Below are 13,086 nucleotides of genomic sequence, written 5' to 3' on the forward strand. Positions count from 1 at the left end.
AATCCCAGATGCCTTTGTGATACTGATTTCATTTCCTTTGGACATAAATAGCCAAGGGATGAGTTGCTGAATCATATGGTAGCTCTATTTATAATTTTTAAAGGAACCGCCATACTATTTTCCATATGGCTATCCCAATTTACAATTTCCACCAACAGAATACAAAGATTCCCTTTTCTCCACATGTTCACCAACATTTGGTATCTCTTCTTTTTGTTAACAGCCATTCTAATCTCAGTGTAGTTTTGAATTGCGCTTCCTGCCAATTAGGGATATTGAGCATCTTTTCATGTACCTTTGGGCTATTTATATGTTCGCATGTCTTCTTTTGAGACATGTCTATTCAGGTCTTTTGCCCATTAAGAAAATATTTTTGTTTTTATTTCCCATGAAATTATAGGAGCTCCTCACTGAACCCTTATTAAACCCTTATCACATACATGGTTTGCATATACTTTCTCCCATTCTACAGGATACTTTTTCAGTATGTTGTTTTCTTGGCTCTGTAGCATTTCAGATGCAATCCCACTTACCTATTTTTGCTTTCGTTGCCAACGTTTTTGGTGTTTTGTAGCCAAGACCAACGGCAAGAAGCATTTTACCTATGTTATCTTTCAACAGTTTTATAGTTTCAGGCCTTCCATTTAAGACTTTAATCCACTGAGTTCATTTTTGAATATGGTGTGAGATGTCCAGTCCCATTCTTCTGCAGGTGGATATTGTTTTTTTCAATACCACTTACTGAAGAGACCTTCCTTTCCCCTTCATACTTGGCACTCTTGTTGATTAGTTGACCATAAATGTGTGGACTTATTTCTGGCATCTCCATTCTCTTCCAGTGGCCTCTATGTTTGTTTTTATGCCTATACCAATCTGTTCTGGTAACTATCGCTTAGCAATATATTATGAAATCAGTGGGTATGATACCTTCAACTTGTTCTTGCTTTTCCTGCATCTACTGAGATGATTTGGGTTATATCTTTTATTCTGTTTATGTGTTCTATCACATTTATTGATTTGTTAAGTTGAACCATCCTTATATCCTAGGGATAAATCCCCCTTAATCATGGTGAGACTTCTGATGTGCTATTGAATTCAGTTTGCTAGATTTTGCTATTTTTGCATCTGTATTCATTAGAGATATTGACCTGTAATTTTCTCTTGTGGTGCTTTTGTCTGGCTTTGATACCACTGTGATGCTGGCTTCATAAAACAAGCTTGAAAGTGTTCTCTCTTCTATTTTTTGGAAGAGTTTAAGAAGAATTGGTATTAATTCTTTGAATGTTTGTTAGAATTCACCTGTAAAGCCATCTCTCTGCTCCTGGGGTTTTCTTCTATAGTAGGTTTTTGATTATTGGTTCAATCTCCGTATTTGTTATTGGTCATTCAGGCTATTTTTTTCTCAACCCAGGCTTGATAGGTTGCATATTTCTATGGATTTCTCTATTGTTTCTAGGATATCAAACTTATTGACATATAATTGTTTATACATCTCTTTTTACTTCTGAGACATCCACTGTGATGTCTCCTCCTTTCAATTCTGATTTTACTCGTCTTTTCTTACTCTAGTTAAGCGTTCTTTTTTCATCTCTTCACTTTAAGATTATGTGTGTCCTAAAGTGAGTTTCTTGTAAACAACATATAGTTGGATCTAGTTTTTTTAAAAATATCCATTCAGTCACTCTGTCTTTTGGTTCTAAATTTAATCCATAATTATTGATACAGTAAGACTTACTTTTGCCATTTTGTGAACTGTTCGGTCTTGTCGTTCTTTTTTAGCCTTTTCTCTCTTGCTGTGGTGTTTTTTTTTTTTTTTTTTGAATTGATACTTTTTTTGTGTGTGTAACTTGTATAGGTATCTTCTTCAGAGTTACCCTGGGATTTACATAAAATATATTTACAAGTCTATTTTAAGCTTACCACTTCACTTTCATATAAAACTTTTACCCCTCCCCCCACTATATATTCTTATTGTCACCATTTGTATGTATTTATATTATATAGAAGGATGTTGTATTTTGCCAAATGCTCTTTTCTGCATCTATTGAAATGATGATGGGTTCTCGCACTTTATCCTACACAGATCTTCAAATTTTGAAACAGCTTTCCATTCCTGGGATAAATTCCAATTGGTCATAGAATAGAATACTTTTGTGCTGCTGGATTAGTTTTGCAGTATTTTGTTGATTTTTGCATCTCTATTCATAAGAGATTTGGTCTATAATTTTCCTTTCCTATTATGTCTTTGATCCTGGTTTCAGGGGTTCACTGGGTTCATATAATGAGTTAAGACACATTCTCTCCTATTTTATTTTTTGGAAAGAGTTTTGAGGATTGATGCTAGTTGTTCTTTAAATATTTGGAAGGATTCACCAGTGAAGCTATCTAGTCCTGGGCTTTTTTTTATTTAATTACTAACTCCATCTCTTTTCTTAGATAGTTCAAGTATTCTATTTCTTTTGAATCTGTTTTGTGTTTCTAGGCTTATCTATTTCATTTAGTTATCTAATTGGTTGGCATATAATTGCCCATAGTATCTCCCCTATATTTCTTTTTTATTTCTGTAAGGTCAGTAGTAATGTCCTCTCTTTCATTTCTGATTTTAGTAATTTGAGGCTTTTTTCTTAATCTGTGTAGACTTTTGTCAAGTTTGCTGACTTTTATCAAGGATCTTTTAGTTATGTTTATTTTCTCTATTGTATTTAATCTATTATCTTCATTATTTCTCTTTAAGCCTTTTTAAAAAGATTTTGTTTATTTATTTGACAGAGAGAGATCACAAGTAGAGAGAGAGATCACAAGTAGGCAGAGAGGCAGGCAGAGAGAGAGGGGAAAGCAGGCTCCTCGCTGAGCAGAGAGCCCAATGCAGGGCTCGATCTCAGGACACTGGGATCATGACCTGAGCTGAAGGCAGAGGCTTTAACCCACTGAGCCACCCAGGCGCCCCTTTTATATGGCTTTTAAATTTTTTCTATTTTTTAAATATTTTATTTATTTATTTGCGAGAGAGAGAGCATGAGATGGAGGAGGGTCAGAGGGAGAAGCAGACTGCCTGCGGAGCAGGGAGCCTGATGTGGGACTCGATCCCAAGACTCCCGGATCACGACCTAAGCCGAGGGCAGTCACTTAACCAACTAAGCAACCCAGGGACCCTGGCTTGTAATATTTTGACATCATCTTATTTTATCAGGGATATATGGTAAGTACAAAGTACAAAGGAGCTTGAAAATATCTAATATTGGCATTTCTATTCTACAACTTAAAAATTGGATTTGTCGGGGCACCCACATTGGGCTCTCTGCTCAGCGGGGATCCTGCTTCTCTCTCTCTCTCTCTGCCTACTTGTGATCTCTGTCAAATAAATAAAATCTTTTAAAAAAATTGGATTTCTCACATTGTTTACATTTACACTTTCAATTGTCTCTGTTAAAGACGTCCAATACTTGGGTAGGAGGAGGGGGCAGTTCTTTTCCCCCCATTTAGTAATCAAGGTTTGGGACCATTAGTGAGGACAGAATAAAGACACATCATCTAAGAGAAGCTCATAGGATTTGGGGATCTCTAACCTGAAACCAAAAGGAAAACAAAACAAAATCCTTATGCCTGCTTTGAGTTTAGTTTGCTTTTTCTAGTTTCTCAATTTTTAAGATTTTATGTACTTGACAGAGAGTGAGTACCCAATTGAGGTGGGTAGCAGAGGCATAAACAGACTCCCCACTGAGCAGGGAACCAAAAGCAGGACTGGATCTCAGGACTCCAAGATCACGACTTGAGCTAAAGGCAGATGCTTAACTGAGTCACCCAGGTGCCCCTCCTTTGAACATATTTAAAGTAGTTTATTTGAGATTTTTTCCTACAAAGTCCAATACCTGGGCTTTTTCTATTGGATTAAAAAATATTTTTGAGGAGTCATACTTTGTTTCATAGCATGCCTCATTGTTTTTAGAAAACTGCATATATTGGTTATTATAATGTGGCAAGTCTGGAAATTAGTTTCATTCTCTCTCCTTAGGGTCTGCGGTTTAGTGACATTTCTGAACTAGTCCTATACAACTACATCCCTTCCTATGCGAAGCCACTGCAGTTTCTGCTTGGTTGGCTTAGTGGTCAACTAATAATTGCATAATAATAAAGGCCTGGAACCCACAGAATATTGGCTTTTGCCAAGGGATTTTGAATGTGTGTTGAGGCATACCTACAGCACACCATCAGGCTTACAACTGTGTTAGCTTTCTTTCTGATTGTGCAGAGCCTCAAGGTCAGCCAGAGGTGATAGGGCCTTCTTGAATATGCACATAATGCTATACATGTGTGTGGCCTTCTAGATTTCCATGTAGAGAGTTTTTCTAAGCCCTTAACGACACTTCATTCCCCAGTCTTTTCTCCCAAGCTTTTTCATCAAGATAGTGTTTGCCCCAACTGTTATTCCTCCTTGCAGCAGTAACTAAAATGTCCTCCTGTAAATATATATATTTTTAAAAGATTTTATTTATTTGAAAGAGACAGTGAGAGAGCACGAGAGGAGAGAGGGTCAGAGGGAGAAGCAGACTCCCCATGGAGCAGGGAGCCCGAAGCCGGACTCGATCCCTATACTCTGGGATCATGACCTGAGCCGAAGGCAGTCGCTTAACCAACTGAGCCACCCCAGGCACCCTCCCTGTAAATATTTCAACAAACACCATCAAAACTGAGTTTTGAGTCAGGTAATATAGATAAAGCCACTAGACAGTTCAAATTATGACAATTCGTTGTGAACAGAGTCCAGTCTGCTCCCCAAGGTACCTAGAATGTGGGCTGTTATTTTCAGGCTGCAGCTAAACTGCAGTTAGAAAAGGCGATACTATTTCCACCCAGCTTTTTCTTGAGACACTTATTCTTGGAATGAGTGATAGTGAGGACAGTCACCATTCTGGGAGAATGCCCAGGGCTACATGATTATGTTCAAGAAAAAGCCCAGCTAAAGTCCAAGCTGACAGCTAGTAGTAACCACTAGTCATATGAATTAGTGAGTTTTTGGCACATTTGCCATTGAGCAGCCCTAGTTAACAGTAACTAGGAGAGGACTGAGTATTCCCCTACTTAGCCCTGCTCAAACTGCAGTTTCAAGGCTAAAAACAATGTTATGGTTTTATCATTTATTCAGTATAAAAATTGTATATATTTAAGGTGTACAACTTGGTGTTTTGACATACATACACATAGTGACATGATTATTAGAGTCAAGTGAATTAACATACCCATGTCTACATATAGTTACTTTTTTTGTGGTCAGAGCACCTGAAATCTACATTCTGAGCAAATTTCCAGTATTCACTACAGTATTAAGAGCTATAGTTATCTCCTTGTACATTAGCTTTCCAGACTTACTGATCCTATGGGACTGCAATTTCATACCCTTTGACCAACATCTCTCCATTTTCCCCTCTTGGTAAAGACCATTCTACTTTCTACTTCTATGTATCCAACCTTTTTTAGGATCCACATATAATAAGGTTATGCAGTAGTTTTCTTTCTGTGTCTGGCTTATTTCACTTGGCATAACGTCCTCCAGGTTCATCTATGTTGTTGCAGATGGCAGGATCTCCTTTTTAAGGTTAGATGATATTCCATTATATATATATATACATACAGTATTTTATAAACATATACAAATGTATATATTAATATATATCATACATATTAAGATCTGTTAAAAAACACAGAAAGCTGGTCTCAAATGACCCAGAAATAATGGATGAGAAGTGGCAAGAATAACACGCTGGTGGTTCTCTTCAGAGTCCACATCCTACTTCTGGCCAGGGGTGGGCCAGGGCAAAGCTGGCACAACCAGGCCCGAATGCTTGCTTGAAGACCCCCATTCACTCTCCTGCTATAGGATGGTGGAGGACCTGTGAACAGCAACACAGGTCAAAGTTACATTGTGGGTGGGAGACTCCAAAGCTGAGGAAGTTTTGCATGGTCACTGCAGAAAGACTGGCTAATACTCACCAGCATGTGACAGTTGTTGATCTTTTCTAAAGTTACCGTCCTCCAGATTCTTAAAAATGAAAAACACTGTTTGGTGTTACATTCCTTTGGAGCTAATAAAAAATGTCTGCTTAACTAGCTTGCAATCCTTGCAAACATGTAGTTTTCTCAAACCTTCCCCAAGTAAATGGAGAGTATTTTGGATTAAAAGTCCATATATTTGAGGCTAAAGAGTTGACTACAGCATTTAAAAACTTTTTTTCTGGATTGTTTTTCTAGTTCCCTACTATTAGAAGCCATGGATAGTTCAATGTGCTTTTTTATGTATTTTACAAATTTACCTTGTTTCCAATAGTTCATAGTTAATTATAAAGTTGAACCACGCCCATGACCATTTCTGTAGGTCAAAAATGGCTGAATATCAGCTATTTCACATGGTTCCACCTAATTATACTGTGAATAAGAATTAGATAAATGGATCAGCACTTGGTAGAAACACCCAATTTACTTCTGTATTTCTACTTACCTTCTGATGCTTTCACCCTGGTCCACCCCAACTTAATATTTAATTTATCAAGATTTCCCTCATCTTTTCTTTATCCCATGAAACTTATTTCAATTTCTCCCAAAATACAACTTATAAATAATAGTTTCAGAAATGTCATGCTACTACTAATTTTTTTTCTTAATATCAGAGGAGAATAAAAATGTAATGTTAAGGCAAATGATCAGGAAGACTTCTGTATGTTATTTCATCTCTTCCTTGGGCACAGATTGTGATGTTGTGTTAGTGTGACTTCATATATTGACCAGAGTTTGCTTTCCTCTTCATCCTTCTTCCCATCCTCTTCTACTCTTATCAGTGACATGTTATGTCAGCCCTTTCAGAACCAGCCAATGAACTGGATTCATTAGCCAAAAGCAATGCAGAATAGCTCTGCTAACTCACAGTAATTAAGTAATTAATTGTTACTGTCGGGCAAGAATTCAGTGAAAAAGTAAATCTGGAGAATGACCTTAGATGTGTGGTATATAAAACTCATTGACTTACTGAGGTATTCATCAACTATGATTATTATTTACATTAAACAATTAGCCAAAAAAAGAAAACAACCAATCTAACAACAAAAATTTTATTAGGGCCATGGTGATGACCTATTTGAGTTTAAATTCTCTTCCAGTGATAAGAGAAAATAAAAATTTCATGTAATATAAATATGTGTTAGCATTTCTACACCCTGCCCAGCTTAAGTCAAATACTAATGGACTGGTCGTAATTCATTTTGACAGATTCCACAATGGCTCACCACAGAAAGCACCTATCACCTACTTATTGAATAAATACATATTAATTATTGGCAGGGGCTCTGAGACTGGACAGTTGACATTTCATGTTACCAGTGTTATTCAGAATTATGTAATGGGGAGGATATCCATGTGAAAGTTCACTGTAAATAGCAACATAAGTGTTATCCTGAATACTATCAGTTCAGAATGAATATTAACCATGCCATGATTGGAATGACTGTGTTCTAAGAATCCATTTGCTTTCTCTCTGAAGGTTCAGGAGGATTTTTGCTAAATGGTTTTATCTTTTAAATACAAAAAGCAGGAATTCTTAAGTAAATGTTAAAGCAACTAGATTTTCCAATTCCTACCCAAGATTTGTTTTATGGTCAGGAACCCAAGGCATTTGGGAATTCTGGCACTGGGGAAGTTAATGCCATTCTGTTTTACAAAAAGTCTTTCACAGAGAGACTTAAGATACGAGATAAAATTTATGCTGGGGTTATAAAGATATGTGAAGGTCTGAGAATGAAGTAAGGAGGTAGTGGCCATAAACTGTTATATTAATAGAATGGCTCTACTGTTTCCAAAAATAAGCAAATTGAGAAATTCTTGAACTGCAATGAAATGTGTTTCTAGCCAGGTTTTAAATGAAAGGTAAACACTGTTTCTCAGTGCATTAACAGTCTTTTTAACACCACAAATAATAAAATCCACCAAAAATACTATAAACATGCCTCCAAATGATTTTTTCTATTCTGAAGGTTGTGCTTACTGCTTTTAAGAACCAGTTCTGTTGACCTATAAGCATTTCGTTTGCTGTTTATGGCAGTGAGAACATACACAGGACTGGGTGATATTACTACAAAGACCAGTACCATGGGGGAATCTTCTGTTACATAATATAGTCTTCAGTAGGATTTAAAAATCACAGCTTTCAGTTGGAGAAGCCAGGTGTTTGTTAGGCATGCCTTTTATATTTCATTTGCCACAAGGTGGGAGTAAGAAGTTCTACTTCATAATGACAATGGTGGCTGTCACTGAATGACACAAAGTGAGGTTTCTGAACTTTGGTGTTTTACTGTATACCTGACATAGGACCACTCATGTGCAAGAGGCAACTGTGTACCTCTTCCCAACTTTGCTTCAGTGATATCATTTTGGTAGCTTGCAACTGCATGGTGGGGGTTATTTACATCACAGAAATTGGCAAATGTCAAAAATCAGACACCTGCTTACCAACCCCACTTCCACTCCTCCACCCCCAAAACCGCACACTCCTTGCCTGGAAAACCAGATAGTAGAACACTTACCAGCACACTACTGCACAGAACTAAATCTTGAACATATTCTTACACAAACTCTATTAATTTTACAGATACAAGAGAATATGGCTTTTAACAGGCTGTTTGAATGAGGTTGAAAATTTTCAATCTAAAATGCTATCGATATCTTCCTGGGTCTATACTAGCAAAAACAGACAGTTCAATCAGGCATCCTAGTTCTCAGAATTCCAGTTCCCAGGTCCAAGCCCTCATTGTAATGTACCTGGCATTCATCTAATACCCTAGAGCTCTCAGAGCCTCTAAGAACAGCCTGAATCTTCTGGAAGTCAAACGCCATTTGATGAAAAACACTGACAGTGTGATAAAAATATTCCATTGATGCCAAATGTTTGTTTGAAAATTTTATCCAGGAAACGGCTGTTCTCTTTTATGTATAACTGTATACATAAATCATAGATGCCAATGAGAATCGGACTCAATTCAAAACTATGTCAACTGACAACGCTAAAAATGAAGACTTCTTTGCTTTCCAAAAGCAGTTAGAACATTTCCAAAGAGCTTAATTAACTCAGTGCTGTCAATATGTTGATCTGTACAAGTCTTTTTTTTAATAAAGAAAAAAAAACTTAAAAAAAAGATTTTGACAGAGAGAGCGCACGGCGTGCACGCACAAGCAGGGGGAACAACAGGCAGAGGGAGAGGGAGAAGCAAGCTCCCTGCTGAGCAGAGATCCCAGATGTGGGACTTGATCCCAGAACCCTGGGATCATGACCTGGGCTGAAGGCAATTGCTTAACCAACTGAGCCACCCAGGCACACCCCACCCCATTTTTGTGGGTATGTATTTCCACGTTTCTCTCTCATGTTATTATTATTTTTAAGATTTTATTTATTTGACGGACAGAGATCACAAGAAGGCAGAGAGGCAAACAGAGAGAGAGGGGGAAGCAGACTCCCTGCTCAGCATGGAGCCTGATGCGATGTGGGGCTTGATCCTAGGACCCTGGGACCATGACCTGAGCAGAAGGTAGAGGCTTTAACCCACTGAGCCAAAGAGGTGCCCCTCTCTCTCGTGTTATTAGGTGTTTGGGCTAATTACTCCCCAACTCAAAGACATTCTAATTCTTGTGTAATTATTCACATCTCTTATTGCAGGGCTACCTATGTATGTCACAGACAGACTAAAGTATCTTGATTGATAGTAATGACTTTTTAAAAGACTTCCATAGAATAAAATTCTCTCAGGAATGCACTTCAATTCACAATATTCTTTCTCATTCTTTGCCCAAATCCTTCACACTAAAGAGTATGCCCATTTCTTACTGTTTGAACTCAGGGGAGAAAGAATAGCTGGTCCACATCTTCCATATAATGGCCTTTAATAATCAGGTAGAGCTTACATTCAAGACAGAAGCTTAGGATCTGGTATTAGACTGGTTGAACAGGCTTGATTCTTAAAAAATATTAAAACTGCTATTATCCAGCCTATTGCTTTTATTTTTAAATGAGTTTATAAATTAAGATTTCTTCTCCCTATACTAATCTCAGCAGTTTTACAGGTTAGCAGGTCTACCTGACTGGACATCTGACAATCTCAACATTATGATGCTCTCTTGCAATCTTCATTCACTTCACTACCCTTCATGATAGTGACTCCACTATCATCTGTCTCCATAATTATTCAGGTCTATTCTTGAAACTTGAGAAAATGTTATCATGACCTGAGCCAAAGGCAGATGCTTAATCAACTGAACCAACCAGGTGCCCCAATTAACTGGAATTTAAAAAAAAAGAAACAAAAAAAACCCAAAAAAATTTTAAAAGTTTAAACTGATGGAAGAAATATTCATAAATGCTAATTTTCATATAAAGTGTTAATTAGAAAGTAGAGTGAAGGGTACCTGGGTGGTGCAGTTAAACTACCGACTCTTGGTTTCAGCTCAGGTCATGATCTCAGGGTCATGGGTTCAGGCTTACATCAGACTCTACATGTACCAAAGATGTACTAAAAGGAAAAAATACTTTTCATTTAGACAAATCATACTGTTCCTTCAGAAGTGTAAGATACTTCTAAAGTAATACAGAGTAAAAGAAGCCCAGTAGAGCCTGTCTTAGAGACAGGAAATACTGGATATGATTGCCTTTACTCTGGAACATGCCTGAAATCACAGTTTAAGGTATAAACTAAAACATCAGCACTCCAGAGACATTTCTCTTGAGTAAAGCTCATCTGAAGGTTGTGATAGAGAACAGAAACTAATTTTTGGAACTATGCCCACACTCTTCTGTTTGGAAAGTCAGACTGTCTAGTTACAAACAGTTTAGTTCTCTTTTACTTCTGTATTTTAATCACATAAAGAATGAATTTTTAAATTTAAAGCACATCCAATTTGCTTCTCAACTGAAGCTGAAATTTATAATATTTCTTGAAATTGTGACTGTGACAATGAAAACAAGACCAGTAAATGTTTACGGGCCCCCCCAGAAGACTGTCATAATAATATCCACAACACAATTTATAGAATATAAAATTAGGGTCATAGTCAGCCTTTGTTATGAGAAGAGGATGTGCTCATGTTTAAGCAAATTTGGTGCATCCCACTGGGTTATGTCATTCAGTGAGATGTGCTCCCTGAGTCAGGGGCCAGATGGCGGATGCAGAAGTCTTTTGCTAGAATACATCTCTATAGAGGATGATGTCGCATTGGACTTGGTGACCAGGCTGACACTGAATGCAACTCAGTCACGGTATTTAAATCACATTAAGACTCTCTTTTATTTATGGCTCTCCTTGTGATTTTGTTTGGCTTTATGTCTAACTGTTAGCCTCCATGTGGCAATATGACAGGCTTATCAGTTCTGCCTTTTCTTTGCCAAAATGAACTGTGCAACTCTTTCTGAAGTACAGAGGTTCTGGAAAAAAAAGTTTTGTTATATAAACTTATTCTAATTAAGCATAAATTTAATTATAAAAGGATACTTATTCAATATGTTTTTTCATATTCTTGATCCTATTCAGTCTATTTTATTAGCGTTAGCACAGACACCTGCTGTTGTAATTACAGAATTTTAGAGGCAGGAGGACAAGAGATCATATTGGCCACTTCCTACCAATAGAGAAACTAAAGTCAATATGAATTCAGTCTTATGTTTGACTAAAGTAAGGAACAACCCAGACCTAAAAATCAAGTTACAATACTTGCTTTAGTATTCTCTCCACTACTTCCAACTTCCTCCCCCAATAGCCACTAAACTTCAAAATGCTTTTATCAACATCATCCCCGTCCTTGTCCACCTCATCCTCCTCATCATTTTCACCATCATCAACTGACCATAGTGAGAAATACTACCCACTTTCCTTTTTTTTTTTTTTTTAAAAACCATGGATAAAGGTCTCCTATCTGTGAAATTTTCTTCTTTCTTATGATCAGGGGAAAAAAGTTGTATTTATTCAATTAAAAAAAGTCAACTAAAGTTGTATTTGTCATTTGGGTATTTCTGACAGTACCAGAGAAAGCAGTAATGTGAAAATTGGTGGCAAGGACAGAGCAAACAGAGGTACTACTGAATCAGAAGTCCTCTTCCCTCCTGTATGAATTTTAACACCATTTTGTTTTTTTCCTGGAACCCTCCCTAAATCCACATAAAGAAACAAAGACTTTCGTTCTTTTTCCCTGAGGTTTGGCTCTTTGCATACCCACTGGGTTGAGTCTGAAACTGCTCTAAACTGAAATCTGAGTCCTAATACTCTCTAGTGCTAGTTCTACTCTCTGATTTCTACTTGCAGAAAGACTCTGATTGCTCAGCCTTGTCAAACCTCTCATGTTCTCTACAGCTCTTGCTCAATACATAATCCCTCTGGAGTATGGCATACTATAAATATGATTTAGTCCTCATGGCACATTATTGGCATTAACCTAAAGGACTTGCTGTAAGGATTAGTGTTTACACTGAACACACATAAAAGAACTTTTCCAGCAGCAGGAAGTGGCAACATCCAACACAGGTACAACTGGATACATCACAGCAAAACCCTGGGTTTTTAGATTGTTAAACTTATATTCCTCATCTTCACAATCCTTGATAATATTGCTTTTCTTTAAACCATCTATATGAAAATAGTTTATTCACGAGAAGTAATTAGATCCAAGTCCTAAGGCAGATAGATGTCTAATAAAAGGGACCAACTCATCCAAAAGCATATAGGATTTCAAACTCTTAAGCTAAATCTCTATCAAATTAAATATATTTCTTAGAACTGAAGAGATAACTGGCTCAAATATCAGTCTTAAAGGGCCAATGGAATTTGTTCATCAAGTTTAGGCTGGTTTGGCAAAATTATTCAGCTTTATGTTTTCTGAGAAATAAAACCTCCACAATGAAAAGTAATCACTTGGGTAATGTTTAGAACTTCATTGTGCCATGGTTGTTTATAGGTCAACTCTTTTATATTCTCTTTTAGTGGTTTCATATTAGCAAACAGATTAGACCATTCACTGTGAGTAAAATTTTAACATTTTTGCAAGCTGAATATAATTAAAACATGT

At 37.0% G+C, this 13,086-nt stretch overlaps 1 protein-coding gene across 3 annotated transcripts in view; it reads right to left on the reverse strand.

The window, feature by feature from the left end:
• Positions 1-5,120: 5,120 nt before the first annotated feature.
• The window catches only part of ZNF644 (zinc finger protein 644), a 123,989-nt gene continuing 116,023 nt past the window's right edge, over positions 5,121-13,086 (reverse strand). Inside the window, exons 9-10 of one of the 3 annotated variants that reach the window (XR_006601816.1) lie at positions 5,989-6,037; positions 5,121-5,888 (exon numbers count right to left, since the gene is read on the reverse strand). The gene's annotated coding sequence lies outside the window, so the exon portion shown is untranslated. Of the gene's footprint in view, positions 6,038-13,086 lie in introns of all 3 variants that reach the window. The other 2 variants (XR_006601815.1, XR_006601814.1) reach the window with 2 other exon arrangements.

This window comes from Mustela putorius, unplaced genomic scaffold (genome assembly GCF_011764305.1).
Source record: "Mustela putorius furo isolate JIRA1106 unplaced genomic scaffold, ASM1176430v1.1 tig00003853_pilon_pilon_pilon, whole genome shotgun sequence".
In the NCBI taxonomy this organism is placed as follows: Eukaryota; Metazoa; Chordata; class Mammalia; order Carnivora; family Mustelidae; genus Mustela; species Mustela putorius.